General features: G+C 35.3%; 1 protein-coding gene and 1 pseudogene across 11 annotated transcripts in view; one reads left to right on the top strand and one right to left on the bottom strand.

The window, feature by feature from the left end:
* Positions 1-26,018, bottom strand: part of DLG2 (discs large MAGUK scaffold protein 2) — a 1,894,072-nt gene that overhangs the window by 1,445,199 nt on the left and 422,855 nt on the right. The gene's annotated exons all lie outside the window — the stretch shown is intronic.
* Positions 1,801-25,456, top strand: LOC109451366 (ubiquitin-ribosomal protein eL40 fusion protein pseudogene; annotated as a pseudogene).

Genomic DNA, 26,018 nt, shown 5'->3' with positions numbered 1-26,018 from the left:
AAGTCATGGGAATGTAGTGTACAGTATGTAACTATACGTAATATTTGAAAGTTGCTAAGAAAGATTGTAAAAGTCCTCATGAAAAGAAAAACAAATTTTTTAATGTAACAATGTATGGTGATAGATGTTAACTAGACTTACTGTGGTGATCATTTCACAGTGTATACAAATATCAAATCACTATGCTGTACTCCTGTAACCAACATAATGTTATATGTCAATTAAACCTCAATGACAAAACAATCACTAATAATTCAAGCTTCCTAAAGCCATAAAAAGAAGGAAAGCACTGCTGTCTCCCTCGTCCTTGTTGATAGAAACAGGATTTGTATACATAAAAAGGCATAATTCTACACACACTAATGTAACAAAGAAAAATCCTTCAGGAAGGCTGTGCTTTGGTTTATTTATTATGCAAACTGGGGGAAGTAGCTACAAATAGGCCAGAGAGCCTGAGTTCAACACTGGGAATTTTTTTTTTTAAAGAAAAGAAACAGAAACCAAAAAGAATTTTCACCGTCAGTAGTTTAAGCACCTACCAAGTCCCCAGAGTTTAAACAGTTTGTACAAAGGTTTTACCCTATATAAAAAGACATAAGGTTTGTAACCAAGAACTCAGGGGGAACAAAAGGCGGGGTAAAGCTAGTTGTATCAAAGGATTATCGCTAAACAAAAGATTACAATAAGGCCAGAAAAAGTCAGTAACTGACTAATCTCCAATATATTGCCGTATTTCTCATCAGCTTTCTAATAATTCATCCAGTGAACTTCCACACCTGTGATGGGAGCTTCTACCCATCAGGAGTTGTTTGGGGTCCCACCTCACCTGGACTACTGGACTAGAGGTGCAGTCTTTCCCATCCATCATCAGTGTCCACAATGCTTCCATTTTGGCAGCTAACAGAGGATCTTTCAGCAACTTCATCCTTCCCAGGAAGAGAGAAGTGACCCACTGTGTCATCACACACACACACACACACACACACACACACACACACACACACACAGCACACATATATCTTCTGGACTGAGGGTTAAAGCATTCAGGAAGTCTTTATTGGGAACACAGAAGGAATTAAAAATGCACATTCAAAAACATTCTTAACAGAGCTCTTTCCTAAATCACTGGGTGCCCTCTTACTCTCGTCATGTGGGCTGGATCACACAGAAAAAAAAATCATCAAAACACCTTTTCCAAAAGCAGAAAACAGCACTAGGCCTAAAGAACAAGTCTCTCTTTTTTCTTTCTTTCTTTCTTTCTTTCTTTCTTTCTTTCTTTCTTTCTTTCTTTCTTTCTTTCTTTCTTTCTTTCTTTCTTTCTTTCTTTCTTCTTTTCTTTCTTTCTTCCTTCCTTATTAGTTTCAGGTGTACAAAACAGTGTAATAGTTAGACATTTAAACCCCTCACAAAGTGATAACCCTCCTCCCCCAATCTACTACCCCTCTGACATTGTATATAGCTGTTACAGTTCCACTGACTCTAGAAACTGTGGTACATTTATACAGTGGAGTATTTACTTGGCCATAAAGAAGAATGAAATCTTACCATTTGCAACGATATGGATGGACCTAGAGAACATTATGCTAAGTGAAACAAGTCAGACAAAGACAAATACCATATGATCTCACTTATATGTGGAATCTAACGAATAGAATAAATGAACAAAGTAATCAGAAACAGTCTCAGAGATATAGAGAAAAAACTGTATTTTCTTTCTTTCCACCTTACTTATACCCTCAAACTTTCTAAAGTGAAAGAACCTCCCAAGAGAATGCTGAGATTAAAGTTTCACTATCAAAAATGCAGAGAGAGAAGAACAAGAAGCAAGAAGACAGCGCTTCCAAAACCTTCTCATTCCACACCTCTCACCACAGGTTTAAAACATTCCCTGAAAGAGGTGGGTGCAGTTTGGTTTAATGTTGCCTCACTATTGGTCAGAAATGTGTTTTGTGAGCCCTGCTCTCTAAGAAAGCTGGGATAAGATAAGAAGGAATCAAAGATGCTTAGCAAACAGTAGACATTGGAAACAATATGTTACGTTAAGTCCTTGCTATATTTTTATGTCAAACCTGATCATCACGCAGTTTCCCTCTGGATTTCAATCATGTCTAAATGTCTAAAACTTACTCAAGCTTTTTCTGTTTATTCCAATAAGCTTGTGATTTAGTGGCATTCAGTCTGTGTTCAGTATTAGCATTATTGTAATGTTAACAGGTTTCCCTTTTACTGTGTAGGTGGGCCCAAGGACCTAGTTAAAGCCTCAAGGCACGAATGGCATTATTTATGCCACAATGACGAAGTGAGGCAGCCAAGCACCAGTGCACCACGAAGAACAACAGATTTCAAAGTCATCAAGTCTGAGGCACTGTCGTGCTTCTGAAAGAAGACAAAATGCATTAAGTTCCCATTATTTCCACATTTTGCAGGTAAATGAAGAGGGCTGTTTCTGGCCTGTCAATAATGCCTCAGAGCTTTAACTGGATGTTAGGACACAGGGACATATAATCATCACTCTGTTACCAGTTTCAGTCCAGCAATATGGACTTTACTGGAAGAAATATGTATTTGCAGTAAAACCAGAGGTATCTAGTTCTAACTCTGCAAGAAAACAGACTATTAGCATTCCCAATGAATCTGCCTGACAACTTATCAAATTATCAAAATTTGTAGATATATACCAGGGGATACAAGTGGACACTTTGGTCAACGTTGCTCAAGCAGTAGTTCCCCATAATCAAAAGTATTTGGATGCTTATGGTAACCACTTTGAGCACCTCTTGTAATTGCAGAAGTCAATGTGACTTGTACTCATCTTTTGTTGTCAGTATATGTTGAGTATCACAATTTTAATACAGTTCTTTCCTTTCTTAAAATGTGTATATATTTTTTGGCACCCTCTGTATACTGTATAAATTCCCCTATAAAATGAAGTGTTGTAAATTAAATATATGAGTTCATTTATTAATTCATCAATTCACTCATCTTACAAATTGTATGCAGGTTTAACGATATGCCAAGCGCTGTCTTAAGGGCTAGGAACACAATAATTAGCAAAAACAGACTCAATACTCTGCTCTTGTTCCAGCAAGGAATACAGACATTAAAAAATATTACCAGAGAGAGGACTGTTAGAAGGAGATATGCAAGGTGATTCAACAGATTGAATATTGTTACAGTCTGGAGATGTGGAAAGGTGTGGCTAAGAAATTAGACCTAGGTTCAAATTCTAATCCCAAAATTCTGCTGCCTAACCTTGGTTAGTCATTCTAAATCTTAGTTTCCTAAAATTTTTAAAATCAAACTAATCTTTTAATTCTTTAAAATCAAGCTAATTGTGCTAATCATGTCTTCCTCTCAGTATATTGTAAGAGTAAAAAATATATTGTATATGAAAGTACCCAGGTTAGAGCTGGCACCTAATAGGCACCCAATAAGCATTAGTATCACCACAAATCATCTGGTAAATCATGCTCTTGGAGTGTGGTTGGAGAACTCAATAGCTTTTGTGCTATATCTTATCAATCAAAATGGTTAATAAGCAATATATTTAAAATTATACATAATTAATGCTACAAAAGTTACAAAGAGACACTTCTCAGCAGGAGAAATTTTAGAAGGAATGGTTAAAAAATTGCTCTCTTGAATCAAAAAGAAAAGACTGAGTATATTTGCTCTAGGAGTGAAAATCAATATGCAAGAAAAGCAAAGAGAATGTTCCTTAATGTTGAAAATGTCATTATAAAGTCCAAACAGATATAATGAAGGTTCCAAAGTGATAAAAATCAGATGAGCATGGGAATGAATGGAAAAATGAACAAACAATGTCCTTAGGAGTTCACAGTCCATTTCTGCTTATGAAAATTACATTCCTTAATATAAAAATGAATTCTTACTACCCCCAAAATGGTTGTCTTTAGTTTCTTCTCTCTCTCTCTCTCTCTCTCTCTCTCTCTCTCTCTCTCTCTCTCTCTCTCTTATTTATTTGCATAATGTCAAAGAAAGTACATGCTATATGTCATTGAGTTCCTTCATTATTTGAGGTTACTTTCCTACCCTTATTTCTAATTTTCTGCTGGCTCCTATTTATCTGACTACAATACCCAGATTCATCTATTTCGTAGCCTTTTTAAAATTGGCTTTTAGATATTATTGTAATTATGGTAAAAGCTAAGCTGATATAACAAAAAGACTCCAAAGTGTCTTTGAAATCAAGGAAATCCCTTTTTTTGAACTTAAATCTCCCAAAGAACTTAAATATTAAGTGACAAAACAAGCAATTTTAAAAAGGAATATAGGCTTACATAAGAAGTCACACTTCTAAAAATGATCCACACTTTTAAAAATGTGAATCATATTTGTTCATTTTCATCAAATAAGCAAAAAGGAAATTTGATAAATAATTTATCAGAAGTACTGGTGAATGTTTGATTTATTTAAAATTACTTAACAGTTGTTAAAATGATTTGGCAGTATAATCACTGATATAAAAAACTAGAGTAACTAATATTTATTTACTGGTATGCAAATTGCTTGCCAAACAGTACATCTTTGCATCATTACATTTATGTTGCTATGAGCAATTTTAAAAAGAAAAGTTCATAAGCTTTCCCAGTATATTATCAATTTGGGCGATCGTACCATCACAACATTGAAAGTGTCCTGAGAAATACCCTTGCTTCAGTTGTCTGTGTTCTGGCAGGTAAATGGAAACCCAACCACTTTCCTGCACTGTGTGGTCCTGTGTTTAGTTACCTTTGTAGCTCAGAATAACTCGTCTCTATGGAAAGCCCCTCTTGAATCAATTTATTTATTACTCTAAATTACATGCTATTCAGCCATATTAATTCCACTACATTGTGCTTTTCAAGTTTTTCCCTATCTTGTCCTCTCTGTTGTAGTTTAGCTTTCTTCTCATCAAAAGTGAAGGAATGAATCTGGGTCCTGAACTCTTATACCAATGCAGTGACTACCAGCGATGTGACTCTGGAGAAACCACTTCACATCTGTGGCCTCAGTTTTCATTTGGTAAATTAACAGAATCACAACAAAACATCATTGAGATGACTTACAATCCTGCCAACCCATGATTTCCATAAGACTTGGTGAGTTGCCGTGTGCTTTAGTAGTGGGGGAAAATAAACACTCAAGCAAGAGGTCCAGATTGTAATACCAGCTCTGCTAACTTGGAACAACTGGGTCACCTCTTTGAGACTAATTTGGTTTATCTGTCACATAAGCATAATCATACCTGCCATGTTTGCCTCACAGGGTTGGCAAATAGTATATGAACTTAATTCTTACCAATCTTTTAAGACCTGGAAGATGCAAGTAGGGGAAAAGGTAGTAGAAAAATATACATATCTTAGAGTGTAAAGTTGAGAGGAAAGTACAAAAATATAGATCAATTAGCTAATGAAAGGAGCAATTGATTTATCTCCCTAATGACTGTTAAATATTTGAAGATCTTAACTATATTAAAATCAAAACAAGTTAAATTTGGCAGCAGTGTAATTAGAAGAGCAAAGAACAATGGACTGGATTCTAACACTATTTCTCTCATAAATTAGATGAGTCATAAATTAGACTTTGGACAAATGACACTCTCATATTCATTTGTCAAACAGACCCTCAGACTGACACAATCATATGCAGAAGAAAACTTTTCTGCACTATAAATTTTCTTTTTAAATACATAGTTTTTAAATTCCAGAGAGGAAGAGACAGAGAGAAAAAGGGATATACAACTTCAACTTCCTCCATGATAGACTACATGGTAACATTCCAAACCTCATGCTGAGGCTGGATTATCAAAAAATGTTTGAAGTTTTCATGTGTCTGTCCAGATTTCCCAGCACCATTTATTGAATAGACTGTCTTTACCCCAATGTAAATTCTTGCTTTCATTGTTGTACATTAAATGACCATATAGGCATGGATTTATTTCTGGGCTCACTATTCTGTTGGGGAATATAATCAATAATGTTATAAAGATTTTGTAGGGTGTATTCTGTTCCGTTGATCTATGTGTTAGACACAGACAAAAAAATGAAGTCGGACCACCTCCTTATGCCATATACAACAATAAATTCAAAATGGATTAAAGACTTAAATGTAAGATCTGAAACTGTAAAACTCCTAGAAGAAACTATAGGAAGTAAATTTGCAGACATTACCCTTAGCAATATTTTTACTGATATATCCCCTCAGGCAAGGGAAGTAAGAGAAAAAATGAGCATGGGATTACATCAAACGAAGAATTTTTTCACAGCAAAGAAAACCATCAATAAGACAAAAAGGCATCCTACTCAATGGGAGAAGATATTTGTCAATGATACGTCTGATAAGGGGTTAATATCCAAAATTTATAAAAATTTCATTCAGCTCAATACCAAAAAAAAACCAAATTCAATTAAAAAATGTGCACAGGACATGAGGAGACATTTTTCTAAAGAGGACATACAGATGGCAAACAGACATATGGAAAAATGCTCAACATCACTCATCATTAGAGAAATGTACATATAAAAACCTCAATGAGATACCACCTCACTCCAGTCAGAATGGCTATCTCATCAATAAATCAACAAACAACTGCTGGCGCGGATGTGGAGAAAAAGGAACTCTCGTGCACTCCTGGTGGGACTGCAGATTGGTACAGCCACTGTGGAAATCAGTATGGAGGTATCTCAATAAACTGGAAATGGAACTACCTTATGACCCAGTAATTTCACTCTTAGGTCTCTATCCAGAGAAATCCAAAATGCTAATTTGAAAAAATTTATGCACCCCTATGTTTATCGCAGCACTATTCACAATAGCCCAGACATAGAAACAACTGAAATGTCCATCAGTAGGTGACTGGACTAAGAAATTGTGGTACATTTATACAATGGAGTATTACTCGGCCATAAAGAAGAAAGAAATCTTACAATTTGCAACGATATGGACCTAGAGAACATTAACCTAAGTGAAATAAGTCAAACAGAGAAAGACAAATACCATATGATCTCACTTATATATGGAATCTAAAGAACAGAATAAATAAACAAACTAATCAGAAACAGTCTCAGAGATATAGAGAAAAACTGAGGATTGTTAGATGGGAGGGGTGTGGGGAAGAGGGAGAAGGTGAGGGGATTAGAAAGCACAAATCGGTAACCACAAGATTGCCATGGGGATATGAAAGTCAGTTTGGGGAATATAATCAATAATGTTATAAAGATTTTGTAGGGTGTCAGATGGGCACTTGTCTTATTAGGGAGACAACTTCATGGACCGTATAGGTGCCTGACCACTGTGCTGTACACCAAAGGCTGAAGCTGAATAACAATGAATGTCAACTATAATTTAATATATATATGGTCACAGGATGTGAAGTACAGCATAAGGAATAGAGTCAATGGAACTGTAACAGCTATTTATGATGTCAGAGGGGTAGTAGATTGCAGGAGGGGGGTTATCGCTTTGTGAGGGGTGTAAATGTCTAACTATTATGTTGTTTTGTACACCTGAAATATATATATATATATATATATATATATATATATATATATATATATATATATATATATATATATTTGAAGTTTTCAAAGAGCCCCCAAGGCAGCCAGGCTGAGAGGACCCAGAATCCCTGAGAGAAGAAAACTCACTGAGGTGGGCTCAACACTTCTCAAAGCATTTTCCTATTTGTAACCAGTGCAGAGCAAGAAGGCTGAGCGGCTGAACTGAAAGCTGAGCAGAAAACAGCTGCTGAGTAAAGCTTCTGGCCATCTCAAGGGACTGAGGAAACAAAAATTAGAGTTCAGGGTTGAAAGGATAGCTAAGGCTTGAAGATTCAAGGTCCTGCAGGGAAGGAAAGTACAGAGAAGTGAGGACAGCTATATTTTTCTCTCAAGGCTGTAGCCAATTCATCAGCATAGCAGGGAGGGAGAGGAAGAATTTGAGAAGAGAGAAGCCTATGAGAAGCTAAGAACTTCTAACAAGCACACAATTCTGGGGAGACAAAAAATGAGCTTCAGGGCTCACCAAAGAGGAAATGCCCATCTCAGAGTTAAGGTCAGCATGTGGTTAAGGTTAAGGATAGGGGTAGGGGTAAACCGAAAAGAGACTACCTTCATAAAAACTAAACCTTTGTTCTCAATTCACCCTAGCCCATAATTGGATTAAAGTGATATGCTCCTGATTATCTGCATGTTAGAAATAAAAGTAAAATCTTTCTAAGGTAAGGTTATGTCACTCAGATTATCCACAATTTTTCATATATGTATATATATCTGTCATTCAATAAAAAGTTACCAGCTTTACCAAGAAACAAGAATAAAATAAAAACCAGAATACACAATTCACTCAAATATTGGAGTTATTAGAAATGGCCCCTGAAATACCATGGTTGATATGTTTAAGAAAATATAGGGTACCCCTAACATATAGGTATTTTTCTGTATATATGTTGTACTTCAATAGAAAGTTTATTATAAAAGTTAATTTTAAAACATGATAAGATACAGAATTTCTCCAGAGAACTAGATCAGTGAAAAAGAATCAATGGACATTCAAGAACTAAAAACAAATTCAATAAGTGAGATTAACAATTCAATAGGTAGGTTTAAAAACAAATAAATCCAAAATGAAGCAGTGAGAGAAAAACAGGATTTACAATTATTTTAAAATGCTGTAAAACACATATAGATCATAGTGAAAAGAACTAAGTACGTGTTAATGGGCTCCTAGAATTAGAGAGGAAAGAGAATGTGACAGAAGCATCACATAATATATATTAATTAGTACATTTTCGAAGCTGACAAAAGACAGACAGTCACAGATTCAAATAGTGCTACCAATCCCAAGCAGGGTAAGTACAAAGAAAACACATCACAGCATATAACAGTCGAACTACAGAAAGAAATGACAAAGAGGAAATCTTAAAAGCAGACATTAATTATAATGAGCAACAGTAAGAGTGGCAGCTCATTTCTCTTCAAAAATGATGGAAGCCATAGTCATCTTTAAAGTGTTAACTACCAAACTTAAATTTGATATTTCAAAATTCAATTAAAAAATTTAGGCAAAATAAAGATATTTTCAGCAAACAAAAACAGAGAATCTTTGACCAGCAGATCTGTATTAAAAGAAATGCTAGAGTTCTTCAGGTAGAAGGAAAATTATTCTAGAAGGAAACATAGAAATGCAGAAAGGAAGAAAGGGCAAAAAAGAGGTTAAACGTGTGTATATCTAAATGAATATTGGCTATATTACACAATAATAATTGCTATTCTAAGAATTCTATAGAACAAAATTTATAGCTATAAATACAGATATTTTTTAAGAATCTGAAAAGCAAATTTTCCATCTCAGGAAACTGGAAAAGCAAAGAAAAAAAAAAAATACACAACTGAAGTTAATGGAAGGACATAATAAAGATTTAAAAAAAAGTGGTTAATAACATATAAATGAAGCATTGAGAAGATCTAAGGTTGATTAATTAGAAAAGATACTAAATTAATTGTATAACCACTTAATGTGACTAATCAAGAAAATAACAGACAAATTACAAATATCTAGAATGAAAAGTGGAATTTCACTTCAGATTTTACAGAAGACTTTATAAACAACATAAGGCCAATTAAAGGTAAAAGTTTAGTTGAAATGGAAGTTTTACAGAAGACATTGTAAACAACATAATACCAATTAATGTTAAAAATTTAGTTGAAATGGAGAAATCCTAGGGGGAAAATTACCAAAACTCAGAGAAGAATAAATAGAATATGCATATTTTCTAATTTCTAATAAATACATTGAATCGATTTGAAACCCGTTTTAAAAAGAAATCTCCAGCCCAAAAGATTTCAGAGGTGAATTCTTCCAAATATTAAAGAAAGAATAAATGGCAATCTAACACAAACTCCCAGACAACAGAAAAAGATAAAACATTTCCAGATAACTTTTTTGAGGCCAGCATAACTTTGATACTGCAATGACAAAAAAAATTACAGACCAATCGTTCTCATTAGCAGAGAAGCAAAAAGTATACATAGAAAACAATCCAAAAACAGCTACATATGAGAATAACACTTCATGAACAAATTGTGTTTATTTAAGAAACACAAGTTGTTTTACCTTTTAAAAGAAATCAACCAATGCAAGTCACTATATTAAACAGAAAAAAAAACTCATGTGATCCTCTGAATAGATGTAGAGCATGCTTTTTATAAAATTCAATACTCATTTACACTTGAAACTATAAATTTTACTAATGTCACACCAATAAATTTAATAAATTCTTTTTTAAATCACAGCAAGCCAGGAATAGAAGTGACTGACCTTAGTATGAAAACCTTTTAAAGACATTATATTTACGTGAAATATTGAAATATTCTTCCTAAAGATTAGAAAGTCAACAATCATGACTCTGTTCATTATTGTACTGGAGGTTTTACCAGTGCAATAAGAAAAAATAAAGCAACTAAGAGACTGAAAAGAGGAAATAAAACCATCAGTTTTCTCAGCTAATTGGATTATATACATAGTAAATCTAAAAGAAACTATAGACCAAATATCATAAATGACTTTAGCAAGTTCTCTATATACAATGTCAATATATAAAAATCAATTGTATTTCTTTAAATGTCTATATACAATTTAAAAATGATACTATTTGTCTTTTTGATAAGGGTAAATGGGATCAAATATATGGTGATAGAAGGAGAAATGACTCTGGGTGGGGAACACACAATGTGATATATAGATGATATCTTACAGAATTGTACAGTTAAAAGCTATGTAACTTTACTAACCATGCTCACCTCAACACATTTTAATTTAAAAAAAATGGTACTATTTACAATAGCATCAAAACATCTCATATCTCAATGAATAAATACAATAAAAGATGTTCAAAACCTCTACACAAAGAATTACAAAATATTATTGAAAGAAATTAATGAAGGTCTATTTGAGAATATATATATACACATACACATATATATCATGAATTATAAGTTCAAAGTTTTAAATATGTAAATTCTTCCCAAGTTGTTCCACAGATTCAGTCGATTCACAATCAAAATCTCAGGAAGGAATTTTGTGGAAATTGATAAATTGATTCTGAAATGTATATAGAAATGAAAATATCCAAGAACTGCCAAGAAAATTATGAATAAAAATAAAACTTAAGAACTTACACTATCAGACATTAAAATTTATTATACTTATATACAGTATTTAAGAGTGCTGTATTTGCATTAGGATAGACAAATAGATCAAGATAATAGAATAGAGTTTAAAATAGGCCTACTTACTCTAATATACATCAAAGGCTTCCTGGAATTCAGTGAGGGAAAAGATAATGTTATAAAACAGTGGATTGTATATCCAGATGGGAAAACAATGAATTTTGGTCCTCTACCTGACACTATACACAAATCAACTGCAAGTCGATCATAGCTCTGAATATGAAAAGTTCTAGAAGAGAGCATACAAAAATATGTTAATGAACCTGGGGTAGGCATAGATTTCCTAGAAGGACAAAGAAAAGACTTTATTGTTTCACAAAGAAAAAAAGACGGATAAATTGAACTAAATTAAGAGTAAGAACATTTGTTCAAATGGCATCATTTGAAAATGGAAAATACAAGCAAAAGAAAGGGAGAAAATATTTGCAATACATATATCCAAAATAGGATATTCAGAATACCTATTCAGAATACATATAAATCAGTGAGATAAAAGAAAACTCAGACCGATTAACATGAAAACATTCTAAAGCTCATTAGTCATCAGAGAGATACAAAATTGAAACCACAATATTACTACATAACTAGCAAAGTAACTACTGAAAAACTATAGAGTAACTGGAACTAATGTACATTGCTAGTGGTGGTATAAATTTATAGAACCACTTTGGAAAACTTTATAAATTTTCTACTAAAGCTAAGCATATACATATTCTAAGATCTAGCAATTCCACTCCTAGCTGTATAACCAAATACACAGCAAAGCTTCACAAATATGTTCTTAGCAGATTTAGTCAGATAGCCTGAAAATGGAAAGCAAGCCAATATTCATCAACAGCAGAATGAATAGTGTAGTGTATTTGTACAATGGATTATAACATAGAAGTGATAAAGGACAAATCGCTTCAACATGCAACAAGATAAATCTCACTAACGATGTTGAGTGAAAGAAGAAAATACTGTAGTAGCCCATTCATATAAATGTCAAAGACAGGCAAAACCAACCCAAGGCAATAGATGTCAGGAGGGTGATTACTTTTGCAGTATGGGTGCTTATGAACAGAGAGAGGTCACAGTGAGGGTTTCTGTTTTGCCGATGATATTTATCTCTAGATATGAGTGACTACATTCACTTTGTGAAAATTCATCAAGATATATACTTTTAAAAAATATTTACTACATTTATTGGGGTGACCTTGGTTAGTAAAATTACCTGTTTCACATGTACTGTTCTATAATACATCACCTATCTATTGCATTGGGTGTTCGCTACCCAGAATCTGTCAAATATATGGTAAGGGGAGGAGAAGATACATACTTTGTGTGTTTTTCTGTATTTTAAAGTTTATGTCAATTTAAAAATATACAATTGGATGAATACATAAATAAATAGAGAGCATATGGTGATGTTTTTAAAAATCGTGGTAAAGAACACACAATAAAACATCTACCCTACTAACAAATGTTGAACTGTATGTTAACTATAAGCAGAGGGTTGTACAGCAGATCTCTAGAAATTTTTCATTTTACATGATTGAAACTTTATACCCATGGAACTCCCCATTTCCCCCTCCCTGTAGCCCCTGGCAAGCATCATCCTATTTTTCGTTTGATAAATTTGACTACTTGAGAACTTAATAGAAGTGGAATCATGTGGTCTTCATCCTTCTGTGACTGGCCTATTTCATGTAGCATAATATCCTCAAGTTTCATCGATTTGGTAGCATATGACAGAATTTCCTTTTTTATGTCTGAATGATTTCCCATTATATGAAAATATCGTATAATCTTTATCCATTCATCCATCCATGGACATTTACGTTGTTTCCACCTCTTGGCTATTGTGAATAATGTTGCAATGAACATGGGGGTGCAGATATCACATCGAGATTCAGATTTCAATTGTTTTGGATAAGAACCCAAAGTGGGATTGCTGCAGCATATGGTAATTCTACTTTTAATTCCTTGAGGAAGCTTCATATTGTTTTCTACAGTGGCCGCACCATTTTACAGTCCCACCAGCAGTGCCCAACCCACACATCCTCACCAACACTGATTATTTCCTGGGTTTTTTGTTTTGTTTTGTTTTTTATAATGTCTATCCTAGCAGACGTGAGGTGATATCTCATTATGGTTTTGATTTTTGTTTCCCTGATGATTAGTGATGTTAAACATCTTTTCATATACTTGTTGTATACTTGTTGGTCATTTGTATGTCTTCTTTAGAGAAAGGTGTATTCAAGTCCTTTGCTTATTTTTTAATCATTAGGTTATTTGACATTTTGCTATTGACTTGTAAGAATTCCTTTCATATTTTAGATATTAACCCTTTAGCAGGTATATGGTTTCCAAATATTTCTTCCCCCATCCTTTAGGTTGCTTTTTCACCCTGTTTATGGTTTCCTATGTTGTGCAGAAGCTTTTTAGTTTAATGTAGTCACACTTATCTATTTTGCTTTTGTTGTCTATGCCTTTTTTTTTTTAATTGAAATTTCTGTCTGGGTCATTGTGACTCGTCTCCTTCTGTAACAGCATCCTTTTTCTACAATTATTTTCAAGGCTGAATACACATTATTTGAATTATTTTGCTATGTTTTTGCTCACACATTACTTGGCCTAGATTAGCTACAAAAACAAAACTAGCAACGTATTTTTTGACCCAGTAACCAATGCACTGCTTCTGAGAACATATGTCTCAGATGCCAAATGTCATATTGTTTGAAGGGCTGCATGTCAGTCAAGCCTCAACAGAGTTAGTCAGTCAAACCTGAGGAAATTTAGTATTTCCTCCCAAAGGAAAAGCTGATGGTGAAGAAACAAATATTCTATGTTTTGTTCTTCCTAGGAACACATGTATAATTTCAAACCTCAAATGAATCTTACTGGTCAAAACCTGAACAATTGTGCGCTACTAATTCCATCGTTAGTTATCTGACATTTCTACATTGTATTTTCCTCATTTTTTAGTAGATAAAAATGTAATAAAGCTAAAACATAAAATGACTAGGTATCAGCCCCATTAACTTTCCCAACAGTTTTGCTCTCAGAACGTCATTTCAATTCATTCCTTCGTATAATCTCTTCCTCAAGCAAATGCTCCAATACTTCAGTCACTTTGCTCCTAACATATCATGTGCCTCTGAAATTACCCCCAGCCCATTTCAGACCATCCAATACTAGGATGACTAAGCTGAGGATCTGAGGTGAGTGCAACCAGATGTGAAGATGAGCATAACTAGTAAACACAGGGGTCACTTTGGAGGTTATAGTCTCATAAGTAATCTTTCCCAACACTGTAGTGGTAAAACCTGAAATTGTGCCTTTTTCAGTTTGGCTACCAGAAATTAAACAGAGTTCAGACTCTATGTAGTTACAATGCTCTCTGAGCAATTCAGAAAATAGGATGAGTTTATTTTATGCCATGGAGAAAGGTAAAGTTCATTATTTATGGATGAAAATCTGTATCAGTGCAACAATTACAAACCATCAGGGACAACTTAGGTTTAATTAGTGTTTGATTATTGAATTCCAGCTACACAATTCTACATTAAAATATTTTGTATTTAAATAGTATTACCTACCTTTAAACATACATCTGCGAATTGGGGCTAGTGGTTTCCACCTTACTCACCACACAGGATAGTGAGAAGATAATAACCGGGCACCTTTTGTAGAAAGGCTATTATGTTTAAACTCTGTGTTAAATGTTTTATCTCTATGAGATAAGTAATATTACAGAATAATGAAAAAATACTGAGACTTTGAGAAGATAAGATCTTACCCAAGATCATATGGCTTTTTAGGGGCAAGAAAAGACTTTTAAATAATGTTTGTTTCATATGCAAATCCATGCTCTTAATTATTACCTCCCAGAGATCTAATAAGGTAATAGAAATGAGTGCTTTGAAAGTTATATATCACTAAATTAACTAAAGGGTCATACCTGGTAAAGTGAAAAGGGCATCATACATGAATCTGCCTTTGAAACACCTGAAACCAGAAGTTTGAGTGTAGATACTCTTGTCACAACTAGATTGTGGCTTCTGATCTAAGTGATTGATATAACAGAAAAATAAAGACTGTAATAATAGAGCTGTAGTAGTATAAAACTGTTTAAAAATAGTTTTAAATGACTGCCAGCAGGTGTGGGAGTGGGAATAGAACTGGAATAACACATCATGAAATATACTTATCTATATTTTAAATTAATCAATAGGTATTTTAATCAAAGCATCTGGTCACGATTAATTGAAAATTCTAAGTGTAGTACTAAGGTTCTAAAATTGTGATAACTTAAGAAAATCTTACATTAAGGATTTATGGGAAATTCAGGATCAACACATTCATTCCCCCCAGTCGATAAGAGTGTTAGCTGCTAAGGTTCACAGCCGAGCGTCTCTCTCTCCAGGAACCTGCCTTGACCAATATTCCTTCTCTTTTTCTGGCAACCTGCCTCCAACGACTGGATAATGTAGTGGTGCAAAGACTCAGCACACCCTGCTTCAGTGAGAAGAGGGAAAAGGGGATCAAATATATGGTGAAGGAAGGAGAACTGACTCTGGATGGGACCACAGTGTGATATACAAATGATGTGTTGTAGAATTGTACACTTGAAACCAAGCACTTTTACTAATTAGTATCATCCCAATAAATTGAATAAATAAGAAAAGAGCCATTCTAGCTCCAGAGTTCCCTGTAGGATCAGTTGAGGCCTCTATTATAACTGGGTCTTGGTTCAACTCCCTTTGCCTAATTCGGGGTCCCTCACCCCTCCCAGGTTGGTTTCTAGAGCATTCCCTCATAAACTTTTGCATACATAGCTCAGAGTTTTCAAGATTGTTTTCTGGGGAACCTGGCCTATTACAATGATTAATCCTAAACCATCCTCTAGTCCTCTGCTTATGGTTCCTGCAATTATTATAAAATATGCAGCCCTTTTTTCATTTTCCCAATATCAAGTGATACAGCAGTAAATCAATTTTACACAGAGTTCACATTACTTTGTGGAATTTTTGAAAATTCAATTTTGTTTTAGTACCTTAGTACTACATTTAGATTCCATATATAATGAGACAATCATATTGAAAAAACTATAGACCTTATGGCTAAGAGAATTTTTAAAGACTGTAATATGATTATCAGCTTAGGAAATTTGTTTCTCCAAACAAATAGTTTTAAGTTATAAACAACAGACTTTAGTACCAAGAGGCTATGTCCCTCTAACTTGTAGGTGGTTAAATGAGCTTTTTCCATTCTTTCTTGAATGAAATATAAAATCTAGGTTGTGGACTAAAAATAACCCCCACTGCTTTATAAATCTATGAAAAGTAATTTGATAAGAAGCAATGATTTGTGGTACTTATAGAAGAACTTATACTGAATTGTATCACAACTTTCACTTTAACAAAAAAATAGACATTTATTAAGCACCTGTTATGTGCAAGCCACTCATCATGGTTCTGTAGGGATGAATAAGATTATTTTAGACCTAGATATTTGTTGACTTAATTCTCACCATTACTGTTTTTTGTAAGCCCACAATTAGTTGGGAAGAAAGGCAAAATGAAAAGTAATCCAGATAGAAGGTAAACAGTGACTCAGTCCATGGGGTATGTTTGTTACAAGACAAATATGAGGATGAACTCAATGTCACATAATTATCACTTTTGTTCTCAACATATAATATTCTGTTCCATGTATCCAAGTAGTAAGGTTATAGTACAACCGGGAAAATGATATCAAATATTTCCAGGTCTTTCAGGCCTGCATGCTAACAGGGAGGAAATTATGCTATCACTGATATTTTTAAAAATCTGTCTTTTCAAAAGATTTTCTAATAATTATTCAATTCTAGGTATAAGAGACTTATGAATGAATATTCCGAAATAGCACTGTAAAATGCACACATGGTTGTATATAAATTGTATCATATTGCACATCAGAATTACTTGTTTTCTTTTTTTCTGCTTTTCCTGTCTCAGTGAACGGTACCACCATCTGCTTAGCTACTCAAGTGAGAAATCTGGAAATCAACTTTGGTGCCTCTCTGTCCCTTGCCCCATATATCCAACCAATAAATTAATCTAATCTACGGTACACCCTGCTATTTTATCTCCTAAATCATGTATTCTCCGCAGGGGTGATATCAAACCCAGGGGAGTGAATATTGGTTCTTGGGGAGAAGAGGAGTGATGGTTAATTTTATGTCAACTCCGCTAGGCTATGTTGCTCAAGTGTTTGGTCAAACACTAGTCTAGATGTTGCTATGAAAGTATTTTTTAAATGATTAACATATATAATCAGCTGAATTTAAGTAAAACAAATTACACATCATAATGTGTAGGCATAATCCAATAAATTTAAACCTTAAGAGTACAAAGTAAAGAAAGAATTCTGCCTCAAGACAGCAACATACTAGAAATTCTGCCTGAGCCTTGGGCCTGCAGGCCGGCCTGACAAATTTCAGACTTGCCAGCCCCCACAATCTTCTGAGCGAGTTGCATAAAATCAATCTCTCTCTCCCCACCCTGACTAATACAGAGAGTGAAAAAATATTTTCTGTATAAAATAGATATACATACTGTACAAAAGTACGTATGCAGTATATGCAGTATATCTATGATATTAAAATTTCATCAGGCAGAGGTTTGGTTAGGACTAAAATGTCTAAAGAGTCTCCTCCGGGTCTCCTGGGGTCGGGGGAGGGGTGTGATAATGAAAAAATAGTGAACACTAGACTAATATTTCTTCAAGTATGTCCTCTACTCTCTATCTCGTATGCCACTGCACTAGGCTAGCACATTATTTATTATCAAGAGCATTGCTTCTTAAGGGCTCTCTCTGGGCCTATCTTAGTTCCCATCAAATACGTCTTGCATACTATCTAGCAGATCTATGTAAAATGCAAATTTGACCATATTTCTCTCTTATTTAAAATAACCCTGATGGCTCTAGGTTTGGGAACTTCTCATCTCTTCTTCTATAGAAAACCACAGGCAGGGCAAACGTTTATTCATCATTTCACAGAGAAGGATACTGAGAGCAAGTTAGTTCAGTGACTTGCCCAAAGTTGTACAATATGCAGCAACAATCTCAGAATTTTAAAACAAGATTTCACAATGTAAATTTCCAGGGTTCTTAGGAGAACATGCTGTTTTCGCATTAGGCAGACCAACATCTGGATACCATCAGCATCTACTTACTAACTTACATGAATCGGAGCAAATGACTACTTTAGAGAGGCTGTTTCTTGATCTGTAAAATATAGGCAATTGATATTAGGATTAATTAAGCTAATTAAATATAGATATGTGTGTGTGTGTGTGTGTGTGTGTGTGTGTGTACAGAGGGTGCCAACAAAATGTATAGACATTTTAAGAAAGGAAAAAACTGTATTAATTGTAATACTCAATATATACCGATCACAAAAAATGAATACAAGTCACATTTGACTTCTGCAATTACAAGAGGTGCTCAAAGTGGTTACCATCAGCATCCAGACACTTCTGATTACGGCAAACTACTTGCTTGAGCATAGATAACCTCTCTTAAAATGCGTATACATTTTTTTTGGCACTCTCTGTATATATGGGGAGAGAGAGTGAGGGAAGGAGAGAGAGAGGAACAGAATGAGTCTAACGTGTCATGTTTGGCATTTTGGTACTTACTGAATACATAAGTGGGATGGGGGTGTGCTTTATTCTGCTACGCTACCTCCTCCACAGGTAGTCCCCAGTTAGAAACAGTGGTAACCTATCATGAAATTCAGCTGGATTTTCCCCCTCTCCTAGCTTCATGCCAGTATAGCCTTACCTCTACTCCCACTTACGCCCAAGTCATGCTTATGAACAATGCCTCTTCCAAACCACCTTGTTGTTTTCTTTCCGAAAGAGCTCACAAACAGCCTATGGTTCGCCACATAGTTGCTCACCGTTCTCCCCCTCTGGCTCAATGAAACCACTCCAGTCACTGTGTCTCAACTGAAAATGAATATCTTTTATTCCACTTTCTCCTTCTTACCTTTTCCAAAAACTTGTTTGGCTCCTTTAGAAATACTTTCTCCCTCACCGTTCCATGTGGTAAGTCTAAAAGCCAGCCTAACCACAATACTGTAGGCTTTACAGGGATGTTGTAAATCACTCAGCCCTCTTAGTCATCAAGTGAGTTGCCTCTGTCCAGTATTTTAACTCTTTCAATGTGTTAATTGATTTCAAGGTTTGTTTTTTCAGTTTTCAAAATCTGTCAGAAATTCATAAAAAAGTTGATATTTTGACTGTTTTATGCATTTAATAATAACAATTTAAGCTGTTTTGTATATAAATGACACTATTTTTATGTATAAAAATTTCGATGTATTCATTCGGATATATGCGACCGTGAAAACACACCTAGTGCATTCCATCCTCTTGTCCTCCACAACATGGAGAATAAATCTACCCTCTCTTCCACATGACAGCCCTAAGTGCACCCATATGTCTTCAGAGTAAATACCCACATCCATTCTATGGCTCCTTTTCTACATGAAATCTAGTTCCCATTTCATGATTGTCAGTCTCCAGGATACACCTCAATTTGTCATTTGTCACTCTTGGAAAATATGGTACCTAAACAGCAACATACTAGTATGACAGAACTTCACAAAGTATAACTATCATTTTTCTTTTAACACTGTTAACAAGATAGGTAAATATTTTGATTGATTTGATTCATAAAAATGCATTCATAATTATAGCTTCAATTATTACTTCTAATGTCTGCCTTTAAATTTCTATCTTCAGCCATGGCCTCCTGTAGGATAACAGTTTATTCAAAAACAAAATTTTTATTTATTAACTCCATTGGACAGATAAATAATTTTTCCTGCTGAATACAGTTACCAACGATTGCATACATTAATACACTAATATTAATGTGTAACATTAACTGACCATTAAGTATGTGTCACAAACGAGGCTTAAAGTTGTACATACTTCATTTTACTTAGTGCTTATTTTCTAAAGGAGAAAACTGAAGCAGAGCGTGGTTACATCCTTAGCATGACGGGCTAACTAGGGGGATCTACTGACCCCTAAACTCTTAGGCAGCACATTCACTAAAAGACTTTCATGACTCTCTAGTCCCAAACCAGGTTTTTAAATCTCTGTCTCTCACCTTTGTCCCATGTAAATCCTATCTCTTCCATCGATCAGATGATTTAATCTCTGTCAAATCATTCCATAAGCATTTCTGCTTTCCCAATTTTTGTGCCTGCTATTCTCCAGTGTCCCACCCACCTTCCCACCCCCCATCTTTCCATCTGAAAATAAAACCTGTAGGACAGGTACTATCATTAATATTTTGCAGATGAGAAAACTGAGGCTCTTTGCCAGAGGTCCCATAGCTACGGTTAGGGATTGGAAATTGAACCCAGGTTAGTTTTACCACAAAGACTGTGCTCCCTCACTGCAGTCTACTGTGCTGTATATAATCACTCACTCTTCACCCTCCAGGGAACGAAGCCTCTCCCACCACTTCCACCAGCCTGGTGACTGGTCTCGCCCAAGCTGTTTTACCTATTCTAAATTCTCACAGCACTACAGCTTTTGTTTTGTGAAATTTCTCATAGTGTTATCATGTTTTACTTTCATGTTGGTATTTAGGTTCCTGGGAAATTGTCTTCCTTTCAAAACCAGGTTGAAGAGGACTACGAATAGCAGATGAGAGCATGGGCCCTGCAGCCAGTCTGCCTGAGATCAAATCTTAGCACTACCGTGTTTCAGCAGTGTGATTTTGTGTGAATTATCTGATTTCTCTGTGACTCTGTGCCCTTTTGTAAAATGGCCGTAATAATACTTAATGCACATATTTTCATAAGAGTTAAATGAGTTAATCTACATCAAACTTTCAGAACACTGTTTAGCACATTAGTCACTTAGCTATTTAGGGCAGGAATCTGCTCTATTCCTATCTTCATTGCTTCTAATGCCATATTTCCAGACTTGGAAACTAGACCTTCATGGTCTAATGCAGCCCAAGGTGGGGATATAAAAACATAAATGCCCTTTAGAATTATATAGGCACTTGGGTGGGAATTACCCTGGTTTTATTGGTTGACTTCAGGCCAAGCCAGGCAAAATGTCCCCCAAATAAAGCAAACTTGACTGTGAATCAATTAAAAGAACTATTATGATAATTGGTAACCAAATGTGATGTGTGGAAAATCACTTTATAGATAGTAACATGGCAAATAAATGTAACTATTATTTGAAAGTGACAAGATAATGGACAACTTAAGAATTAGATATGTCTTGTTCTCTATGGGGTCAAAAACTTACCTCCTCTGAAAATGTGCAAATGCTTCATTGACGACATTCATGGACAGGCCAAATCATCGTTATGAATTACATGAAATTCAACGGTTGAAAAATGTACTGTGTCTCTATTACAGGGGAAAAAATTCAGACACCAACTGATTTTTGGAACTTGAAAAAATCAGGCACTCTAAGGAAGAAACATGCCTTAAAGTCCAGTTTCAAAAGCAATTTAAATTCTAGAGTTTCCTGTGATTGGAATAGACTGGACTAAGACTTAAAGCCAAAGCATTGCTTTAACTATCCTGACATCTCTCTCCTTTATAGAGAAATGGAAAATGTTTCTCCAAAATTGCATTTCTAAAAAGAAGCAAAAGTCATCCTGCCCTGTTTTTATGCAATCCACGAAACAGATGAAAATTACCTTTCCACACAATTCCGTCTATGCCAGAACAAAAATGGAATGGGGAAGGCATTTAACCTTAGCATCCCTATATCACTCAAAGATGGATATGTAAGCATTTGTGGATTTCCAATAAAACATGATGCAGAATTATCTATATTCCCTCTTCAGTTCATTGTCCTCAGAGTGACAAGTATACCTGCTATGGAAATAAGAGTTATTGTTCTCTTGTATTCTAATTTTGAAAACGGGCCTTCTTATTTAATTCACTTGTGTCCAAGGCAGGTCCTGGCATGTGACAGTCACTCATAAATGTGGCTGAACCAGAGCATAAGGCTCACCACCTCCCCCACTCTGCCTGTGGCCTTGGTTCTCAAACATCATTGGGCATGAGCTCTATGAATGAGGGCTACTGTACAAATTCTATGCTCACCCTCCTCTCAAAGAAATTCTGAATCAAGAGGTGTGACTGGCAGTCAAAAATCTAATTTTGTAGACATATATTCTGGGGATTCTGATGCAGGTACTTTAGTGACTATATTTTGAGGAACACTACCCTTTAGTTAATTTCTTAAACAATAATAATAATAATAATAATAATAGTAATAATAATGGATACCCTTCTTGCCAAGGGCTCTATCTACATGTATTACTTCATTTAATCCTCACAGTAGTCTATGAAATAACCTGGAATATCAATGTATTTTGCAATGAGGAAATTAAGACTTGGAGATGTTACATGAATTATACTAGGTCACACAGCTTGTGGAAGAGACAGAATACAAATTCAAGTCTGTGGAATCCCAAAGCCCATGCTTTTAACAGACACACTGTTGCAAAAATCAAAGTCTGTATGTTGCCAATGGTTTCCCTTAGCAACATATCAGTAAATGTCATCCAAAAATTTGACTAAGAAAATTGATCAGTCATTCATGTATATGACATTTTATCATTTGATAGTATCTACAGATATTCTGGATGATTGGTCACAAAGCTCTCATGTCCCATTAGGGCACAGAACAATCAACAGCCTAATGCATTCAAAATGAGGACATTTATCTCAAATTAGTGTCAAAAATTAGAGTGTTTTTCCCTTTTGGAATGACAACAAAAGTACTCATTAGATACTAACACATGTAGTTTTCTACTATAACATAAGGAGTGAAGGTGGCCAGAAAAACAAATGTATCATAGATGTACCAAGCAAACATACTTGTTTCTAAATTTTTTTTAAAAAGTGATGTTTTTCCCCTTTGCAGTATTAACATAAGATGGATTAATAACTGATATATTAATGAAGACTGCAGACAGATCCTTGAATCCCTTGTGAGCTGTGTGGAGTCACAGCCTTAGGAAGACATAGCACTATGAAAGCATAAGGAATTTTCCGCCAAGTCCCTCCAAGGAGCCCCCCATCTCCTCTCAGATAGTGGCATCAATAGTGGACTTTCAGCTTCACTGGCAATGGCCCAGAGGAAGAAGCCAGGTGACGGAACTAAATAGACCTGCAGCGGAAGACCATTTAGCCAGTGAGTAGCCATATATCCTTTAGCAAGTTCTTAACCTTTCTCAAGCTCAGTTTTCTCACCTGTAAAATTGGAATATCAATATCCACCTTACAAAGTTACCATGATCACACAGGTAAATTCAGACAAAACTCTTACCAGAGTTCCTGATAATAAATGGTGGTAGTGGATATTTTATTCTTTTCTTCATATCCATTTAGATCTGTTTGCTTTCCGCCTCCCACTAGCACCACTTGCAAATCCTCTTTGAGTCATATCCCCTTGCCATGTTCTGATATACAACATGGTCCTCAACAAACATCAGTGGGACTAAGCTAAATGTTACATTAAGTCTTTCTGGCGCAGAATATTCCTTGTGACATTTTAGGAAGTCAGATCTTTGGGTCCCCTTAGGTTTGAACACTTTCTCTAACAATTATCAAGAATGCTTTCACCACCTTCCAAGCTTTTGTGCAGCACCCATTTCAAACACTCTGCCAGTGAATCAGCAGGTGTCTAAAATCAGGAAATAACGACTTGCCTTATGCATGATTAGTAGGGAGGACACTGATCCCATAAGGACACAGGCTAGAATTATGAGATACATAACTACCCCATCCTTTTATTTTGTTGCTTCCCAATAGCTGGGACCATAGCTTCTAACACAGGACTCATCCCTACATACATATATCTGAACAACCTTGGGCCACAAACAGAAGGGCATTTCTGTTAATGGTAGAAGAATATTGGGCATTGAGTCTTCTCTTAGAGAAAAGTGAAAAAAAGCATAAATAGCTTTGCAAAAGTTAGCGATAATACTGTGAGAAATGCTAATGGGAATGTGAGAAGGGGTTTGAGCTACTGGCAGATGTTGTCCTCTAACTGTAGCTTTGTGAGTAAAGGAACCCTGATTGTTTCCTATCATATCCCCAGACCCAGTATATGCTTGACACATAGTATGTGCTCAGTTTAAATATGATTAATGAATGAACAAATGAACAAATAACCCTAGAGAGAAATGCTTTGTGGAAGTAGGCCGTAAGTGAAGGTACATTAAGCCTAATTGAGCCTAACTGAGGTTACCATGACTCCTTTCCATTGTTTATTAAGTTAGAACGAGAAAGGGAGACAGGCAATATGAGGAAGAGAAAACAGAATTAGGCAATAAATGCATGAGGATGTTCAACCTTACACACGAGGAGTGACCCAAGATACGCAAAATAAAGCTAACACGGATGTCATTTTATCTAATCAGATGTGCAAAAATTAAAAATTTTTATAACATAAAATGGTGGCAAGGGTATGAGGAAATAATATTGTTTCACACTGTTAGTGAGAATGTAAATCGGTAAAGCTACTTCATAGGGTAACTTTGGTACTCTCTCTTAAAAGTTCAAATGTAAATATTCAGGGACCTAATAATTCCCATTCTAGGTATAAAAAGACTAACCCAAATACATAAGGATGTATGTCTAAGTATGTTCATTGCGTTATTCCTTGAATCTGTGAAAACTTAAAGAAATCTATTTAAATCAGAAATAGGTAAAGTGGGGTATGGCTGTGCTACTAGAATAGAACATAAGCAGTCAAAAGTAATGCAGCTCTTTCTTTCCAATGAGGCAGTGAAGCAGTCTCCCCCACAGAGGCGAGTTGCAGATCTTTGTGAAGACCCTCGTGGGCAAGACCATCCCACTCGAGGCCGAGCCCAGTGACACTGAGAACGCCAAAGCTAAAATCCAAGACAAGGAGGGCATCCCACCTGACCAGCAGCATCTGATTTTTGCGGGCAAGCAGCTGGAGGATGGCTGTACTCTCTCTGACTCTAACATCCAGAAGGAGTCCACTTGGCACTTGGTGCTTCATTTGCAGGGGGGCGTCATTGAGACTTCCCTCTCCCAGCTCGCCCAGAAGAACAACTGTGACAAGATGGTCTGCCCCAAGTGTTACGCTCACCTGCATGCTTGTGCTGTCAACTGCCTCAAGAAGTGTGGCCACACCAACAACCTACGCCCCAAGAAGGTCAAATAAGGCCCCTCTACCCCCCTCCTCAGCCCACAGGGCAGTCTCTGCCCAAACCCCTGGGGCTTCGATAAATTTTCCCATTTATTGAAAAAATAAACAGCAATACTACTACTACTACTACTACTACTACTACTACTAATAATAATAATAATAATATAGTAAATTCAACTATGCCTACATGAAAATAACTCAAAACATATTATTGAGTGAAAAACAAAATCTCAAAAAAAAAAAAAAAAGCCCAATAGGGTATGCCATTATTTAAACAAGTTAAACACACACACAACTGTAGCATGTATATATATATATATATATATATACATATACATATACATATACATATATATATATATATATATATATATATATATATATATATATATATGTATATATATATACACTCATATATGTGCTAACGTGCAAAAACCAAGGTCTGAGATAACACATACCAAACTGGCAATAGTGGTAATTTCTGACAACGAAAGTAATTAGGTGTTTTCGTCAAGGGCGCCTTATCTGTAAGGCATTGTTATTATAAGGAGGATGGACTCATATGTTCCTTGTGAAA

The sequence above is a fragment of the Rhinolophus sinicus genome, chromosome 14 (assembly GCF_057876585.1).
Source record: "Rhinolophus sinicus isolate RSI-liver-muscle chromosome 14, RSI-T2T, whole genome shotgun sequence".
In the NCBI taxonomy this organism is placed as follows: Eukaryota; Metazoa; Chordata; class Mammalia; order Chiroptera; family Rhinolophidae; genus Rhinolophus; species Rhinolophus sinicus.
The sequence above is the reverse complement of the archived record's forward strand: the minus strand, read 5'-3'. Positions and strand labels throughout refer to the sequence as shown.